The 7,500-nt window shown below is 36.3% G+C and overlaps 1 long non-coding RNA gene across 1 annotated transcript in view; it reads right to left on the bottom strand.

Moving 5' to 3' along the window:
* Window positions 1-7,500, bottom strand: part of LOC136856602 (uncharacterized) — a 346,791-nt gene that overhangs the window by 104,300 nt on the left and 234,991 nt on the right. The window lies entirely within an intron of this gene.

Here is a 7,500-nt window from a genome sequence, read left to right as displayed (position 1 = left end):
AGTTTGCTCGCTCCGTTTCTCTGAAGGTGTGTGCAGAGTGTGACGCCCATTTACTGGAACGCCTGGTGCCTTAGGACATTGTGACTGCGTGGATGAAGATTTATTTCTCTCTCTCTCTCTCTCTCTCCTGCAAACATTTTCTTGTTTCATTTTCTCTATTGCACTTCAAACTATTTCTTACCCTCATTTCTCTCTCTCTCTCTCTCTCTCTCTCTCTCTCTCTCTCTCTCTCTCTCTCAAAGTTTCTCTCTCTCTCTCTCTCGCAAGCCTTTTCTTGCCTTCATCTCTCTCTCTGTCTCACTCGCAAACTATTTCTTGCCCTCATTTCTCTCTCTCTCTCTCTCTCTCTCTCTCTCTCTATTTGCTTATCTTTATCATTCCCATTGATTCCTAGTATTACTAAACTTTCTTACTTCTTTGTCACTTTCTTTTTAGTTGTCTGTACAAGAAAACTAATTGCAGCCCTCTAGCCTCAGTAGTTTTTATTTTATTTAAGGTTAAAGTTAGCCATAATCGTGCTTCTGGCAACGATAAAGGATGGGCCACCACCGGACAGTGGTTAAAGTTTCACGGGCCGCGGCTCATCCAGCATTATACCGAGACCACCGAAAGATAGATCTATTTCCGGCGGCCTTAATTATACGCTGTAGCGGCTGTAGAGAAAACTCATTTGCGCCGAAGAAACTTCAACGCATTTTTTACTTGTTTCTTCTAAAATAGCCTTTGCACCTCCTCTCTCTCTCTCTCTCTCTCTCTCTCTCTCTCTCTCTCTCTCTCTCTCTCTCTCTCTCTCAGCGAAGTCTCATCGGGAATGCAATTAAAGACAATTTTTCACTGAAGTTCCCCCTCGTGCAACGCGAAGCTTGACATAAAAGAAAAATAAGAAAGAAAATAAAAAACAATCGAAAGAATTTTATGCAAATTGAAGGTCTACGGTGGATAAGCTTACAGGTTGACCTAAAAAAAAAAGAGAGAGAGAGAAAGAGAGAGAACGATAAAAAACAAACACTGGAAATCTGGAATTCTGAAAAGCGACAGTTTTGTTTTCTCTCGAATCTTTACTTTGATTTGAACACAGGATGAAATGATATCCGACAGTGAACTTTTAAAAGCACTTTTTGTAATTTTTTTTAATTTACGTAGATGCCACTCTCGACGCGGCAGCTTTTACTTGGCTTTTTCTCACTTTAATGTCAATTTTAGATTCACTGAATTCAAAAAGAGAACGTCAGGTGTTTACTGATCACGATAGTGTAGCGAGAATTTAATATTTTCTTTTACATATACAGTGATGGAAATTATAAATTCAATCGATACTGAGAAGTGAGGGTTATACAGTCCGTGGAACTGCTCTGTTGGCTTTGAGAGGCTGATAACATTTGTACTGCAGAATAATACTACAGTTACAAATTATATTTTGTTTCTTACTCAGTAATACGTGAAGAAGCACACCTGCACACACACGTGTATATATATATATATATATATATATATATATATATATATATATATATATATATATATATATATATATATATATTATTTATACAAACAAAATATATTATTTATACAAACAAAACATATCAGATAAAGACAAGTTTTGTATGAGCATATCAGACAAAGCTGAAACTTTACAGTCATATATGTGTGACCACATTGCACCGCGAGAAACCGCAAGCAAGGCTTAAGATCTCGCGAGAAAAATGACACAAATTCACGCCCCCGCCCCCAGGAAGAAACGAAGCACAACACTCAGTTGTACCCAGAAAGAAGAAGAAGAAAAACAGGCCGTTCTCGTAATTGCTTTCGGTCCAGCCCTGTACAAATCACCCTCAGTAACACCTGCTATTTATTCGCGTTGACGTCATGAGAGGCAAGTGTAAGCAATTGCCTTCGCTCCGGAGGCAAACTGCTTTCCCTTGATTGCACCAGGCAGTACTAGAGTGTGTGTGTGTGTGTGTGTGTGTGAGATCGTGTGTGTTAGAAGGAGAGTGGAAAGAATGCACGCAAACGAAAAAAAAAATTTTTATTTTTCCCCCCCAAAAATATCGACAATCTTGAAAAACTGCTTGTAATTTTATTGTAATAAATACAAATATATATTGTCTATGGGGAGCATGGCCCCCAGGCGCCCCCACCCCCACCCCCTGGACACACCCGTTAGAAGAAGAGTTGAATAAATGCACGCAACGCCAAAAAAAAAAAAAAATTGGCATTTTTTCCCTGAAAAAATATCGACAATCTTGAAAAACTGCTTATAATTTTATTGTAATTAATACAACCATTTAATGTCAATTGTGTGGGGGGGATGACCCCCCAACCCGCCTACGCCATCGTACCAGACTAATAATAGCTCGGCTGTTTTACGAGTTACCGAGGGAACAGTAACGCAAAGAGAGAGAGAGAGAGAGAGAGAGAGAAGGCATTCCTCCCTCATACGAAATATTTTAGTTCCTAAAGGTTTAGAAAATTTGACAAAGTATAAATGAATGAAAGGCAATCTGGTAATATGTTTATGTTTCTATGATTGTTCTGTTTGACTGTTCAAGCAACAATGCAATGCATTACTACCCTAAAACCACTCTTGAATTCTGATACAGTTTTATCTATTTATTATTTTTTTTTTCTTTTTAATAAGTGTCTCTCTTCTTTCCGTATTTCCCTTTACTTCCTCCTACTTCTTCCTAATGAACACCATATTCTTTGGAAGCTAGAATTTCAAGTCAATGGCCCCTTTCGTGGAATTTAAAGTCAGTGGCCCCTTTGGTGGGCTTGTTCCATATGAATAGGGTTCATCTTCTGAATAATAATAATAATAATAATAATAATAATAATAATAATAATAATAATAATAATAATAATAATAATAATAATAATAATAATAATAATAATGATTTAACCTTCTAGATTACTTATTAACAAACACGTGGGATAGAGCGAGCATCTGCTGAGCACTGCGTCGCAATCAGCTTACCTGATGATGCACAGCTATAAATAAATATGTTTCTACATTGCTTGAAATCTACATTGCGCAAGAATATGTTCTCAAAGGCTTCAGGCAGTAAGCAGATTAAAATAGACATCATTTCCATTCACTAAAGGTTCACAATTCATCACTTGCTCTGATGAACTTGGATGATAACCATCCAAGCTTTAAAAATTACTTTCTAATTTCACTTCCTGTTTCATTCTCCATAAACATTCACGTTTATCTGTTATGCAACTCAGTTCAGAGATTAGCAAAGCCTGGAAGATAGAATTAGCGTTATTTTTGACCTCCAATCCAACATTATTCGACATTTTAATTAGTTCTTGTGAATGAACCTCATTTAGATTCCCACAGGTACCTGTGAATATTCTCGCTTGCCTTGTATTTTAATAGATTTTTAGTTATTTATTAATTTATTATTAATATATTTTATTTATTTTTAATAAGTGAGATCTTTTAGTTATGTGTGTTCCTTTTTCTTCTCTTACTAATAAGCACCATATTCTTTGGAAGCTTGAATTTCAAGTCAATGGCCCCAGTGGTGGGCTTGTTCCATAAGAATGGGGTTCCTCTCTTGAATAATAATAATAATAATAATAATAATAATAATAATAATAATAATAATAATAATAATAATAATCATAATAATATCTGGTTATATAATAATAATAATAATAATAATAATAATAATAATAATAATAATAATAATAATAATAATAATAATAATAATAATATCTGGTTAAAAGTCAAGTCTTCTCCTTGGCTTTCCTGGTAAATTAAGCATAGAAATGCAAACCTGAAAAAAATTAATGAATAAAAAAGTCCTCAGTTCCTCGTTCTCGAACTTCTCCAAAGTTCCAGAGGTCCTACATTCCTCCTCACGCCGTTGGACTGTGGAACAGCCTCCCTTCAAAGGATGTGCAACTGGAACTTCAGAAGTTCAAGAGAACTTGCAATGGATTACTACCCTAATAGAATTCAACTTGTATTTTAATATATTTGATACATTTTTATTCATTTATCAGTTTGTTAATTTATCTGTTTTTCTAATAACTGACCTCCGCTTTCTGTATTTCTCTTTACCTACTGTTAATTCTTTCGAATAATATTCTTTGGAAGCTTGAATTTCAAGTCAATGGCCCCTGTGGTGGGATTGTTCCTTATGAATAAGGTTCATCTTCTCAACAACAACAACAACAATAATAATAATAATAATAATAATAATAATAATAATAATAATAATAATAATAATAATAATATAACAAACGAGGTTCAAGAACTGTTAAAGATGTAAACTCTACTAGGCTTATTTTCTAGGAAGATTCAGATCAAAGGAACCTCGAACTTCACGATTTCTCAAGCCGCCGTCGCGTCGTCATGTCCACAAATTCACTCGAAGTCTGTCTTGACCGTCGCTAAACGACTCTGCCCTAAAATGGAAGACTGCAGTATCTGCAAAAATACAAAACTGAGAAAAATGCTAGATACTCCTTTGTCTTACTACTGATTTTGCAGGTACTGCAAATGGGACCCCCTAAAATATTCGTGGAAAGCATTGAAGAAGAATCATTCTGAAGCTGCGGTAGCTTGTGTATTAGTGTCATGAGCCCAATAGGTGACATATCTCAATTTTGCAGATGCTGCAAATTTCCATTTCAGGGCAGAACTCACATAGAGAGAGATGCGACTAACAAAAGGCAGTTTCTTAGAAAGCCGTTTCCGCTGGCGAAGGTTTCAAAAGGGCGTCTTTCCCGCAATACTGAAAAAAAAAACTTTCACCAAAAGTAGAATAGAATAGAATATAGAACTTAGGCCAAAGGCCAAGCGCTGGGACCTATGAGGTCATTCAGCAAAAAGGTCTGAAAGGTGTAACAGGAGGAAAACTCGCGGTTGCACCATGAATCACCTATTAGGAGAGGGCTGAGGAAAGTAAGATGGAAGAAAGAGAATAAGAACGGAGGTACAGTAAAAGGAATGAAAGGGGTTGCAGCTAGCGTCCTAAAGAAGGGACGCTGCAAAGACCCTTAAGTAATGCCTACAGTGCACCGCATGGGGGGCATGCACTGACGGCGCTAACCTCCCCCTACGGAAGACCACACACTAAAAGGCTCCAATTTTATATTCCAGTAGCCGTATACCCCGTCCGCCCACCGCGATAGACAGGGAGGGAGAATGCCGCCTGGACATGCCCAAATAGACGGGCAGAATTAATTCCACCGTGCGGGTGATCCTCCATAATTCATTAACTCGGATTATTACCGAGAAGTATTTTTTTTTTTTTTTTTTTTTTTTTTTTTTTTTTTTTTTTGATTAAAGTGGAACGCCGGTGTTTTTGGAACTGCATTTTTTGGCGCGCGCACGACTTCCTCTCATTCCATTAACATTTTTTCGGTCGTTCATTTTGGGTGGGGGATTATGCCCGCGCTGCGGATTTTGTACCTGTGTTGACTAAACAATTACTTTTGATTACATTTCTCTTGGAGGATAATACGGGATGGTTGAAGGAATGTGTTGTTTCTCAAATCGTTCCATACAAAATTATATTTATTTTTTTCTGTATCTTGATATAATTTATTTTACTTAAACAAGGATCGTTTCACTTTCAAATATCAGATCAATCAATAATCAATACTATTCAATAATAATCAATAGTAATTAAACAAGGTTAGAATTCACATACAGAATCTACTGGTCACTTTTTACCAGAATCTTATGTAATTTTAATAACCACATTGCCCTCTTAATTACTCGATTTCTTCACACTTTATTCGGATACGCTTGTCACTACAAAGCCCGAGTTCCAAACGGAAGAACATGACGTAATTCTGACGTCCGTGGCAGGATTCGAACTCGCACCCTGAGTAACAGAACGAAGTCACGCTAACAACCTGACCGGCAGAGTATTTTTGTCAGTGTGAATGCATTTTAATTTTCACGGTGAAAGATTAAAAGACAAGAAACATGAAATGAAATTAATATTAATTTACTGTTTAAAATATCAGACCATTTGCTAAGAAAGAAAATTGTTTGCACTAATAAACAAGTAAAAAATGCACAGAAGTTTCTATGGCGCAATCGAGTTTTCTGTACAGCCGCTACAGCGTATAATTAAGGACACCGAAAATACATCTATCTTACGGTGGTCTCGGTGTAATGCTGTATGAGCCGCGGCCCATCAAACTTTAACCACTGCCCGGTGGCGGCCTATCCTACAGCGCTGCCAGAAGTACGACTATGGCTAACTTTAACCTTAAATAGAATCAAAACTACTGAGGCTAGAAGGCTGCAATTTGGTACGCTTGATGATTGGAGGGTGGATGATCAACATACCAATTTGCAGCCCTCTAGCCTCAGTAGTTTTTAAGATCTGAGGGCGGACAGAAAAAGTGCGGACAGAAAAAGTGCGGACGGACAGACAAAGCCGGCACAAGAGTTTTCTATTATAGACAACTAAAAAAAAAAAATTATCTTTCATTTCTAATCTTCGCTTTCACAATCGCTCTCGCAAAGAGATTTGTGCAAGTCATCAAACAGCGATCTGCTTCCATTCCTTCTACAATGAAAGCGCTTATGGCCCCACTCGCTGTAAGGAGATTTTGATAATGCGCTTTCACTGAACTAATTAGAGCGATTACGCGCCGGATGAGCGGAAGATCAGCATCATTACTCGACGGATGCAAAGATTTAGAACATTTGTTCCGTGTGGGGTCAAGGTCTGTCTCTTTTATATAATTTATGTATGTATGTATGTATGTATGTATATATATGTATACACACATAATATATATATATATATATATATGTATATATATTATATATATATATATATATATATATATATATATATATATATATATATATATATATATATATATATATATATGTATATATATATAATACATGTATACATACATATATATATAAATACATATGTATTCCTGTTTGGATGCCCCAATCATCATCAGGACTTGAAAATGAACAGCTTTGTATTAAGCGCTCTAAAAACGAAGAATGAATTCATTACGATAAAGCATAATCCAGGCAGATTTAGTACCAGCTTCTTTTTCCGATTTATCTCAACGCTGTGATATTTCCCGCCGCCCTCACTACTTTTGATGTAGATTTCGCTATTTATTTGCTATCAATAATTAAGACACTAGAGAAGGAATATAATCGGAAAGTTGGATCATATGTAAAGGATGTCCTTTAACCTTATCATCCATCTAAAGAAACACCAAAGATTAGGTTTTATACAAGAATATAGTGGCCTATCTAAATTTTTATACACATAAAAACAAGTAATAAAATGCGCCGAAGTTTTTTCGGTGCAATCGAGTTTTCTGTACGGCTGCTACAGCGTATAATCAAGGTCACCGAAAATACATCTATCTTTCGGTGGTCTCGGTATAATGCTGTATGAGCCGCGACCCATGAAAATTTAACCACAGGCCGGTGGTGGCCTATCCTATATCGTTGCCAGAAGCAAGATTATGGCTAATTTTAACCTTGAA

Source organism: Macrobrachium rosenbergii, chromosome 36, assembly GCF_040412425.1.
Source record: "Macrobrachium rosenbergii isolate ZJJX-2024 chromosome 36, ASM4041242v1, whole genome shotgun sequence".
In the NCBI taxonomy this organism is placed as follows: Eukaryota; Metazoa; Arthropoda; class Malacostraca; order Decapoda; family Palaemonidae; genus Macrobrachium; species Macrobrachium rosenbergii.
Note: the sequence above shows the minus strand (reverse complement) of the source record. Positions and strands in the feature narration are given on the sequence as shown.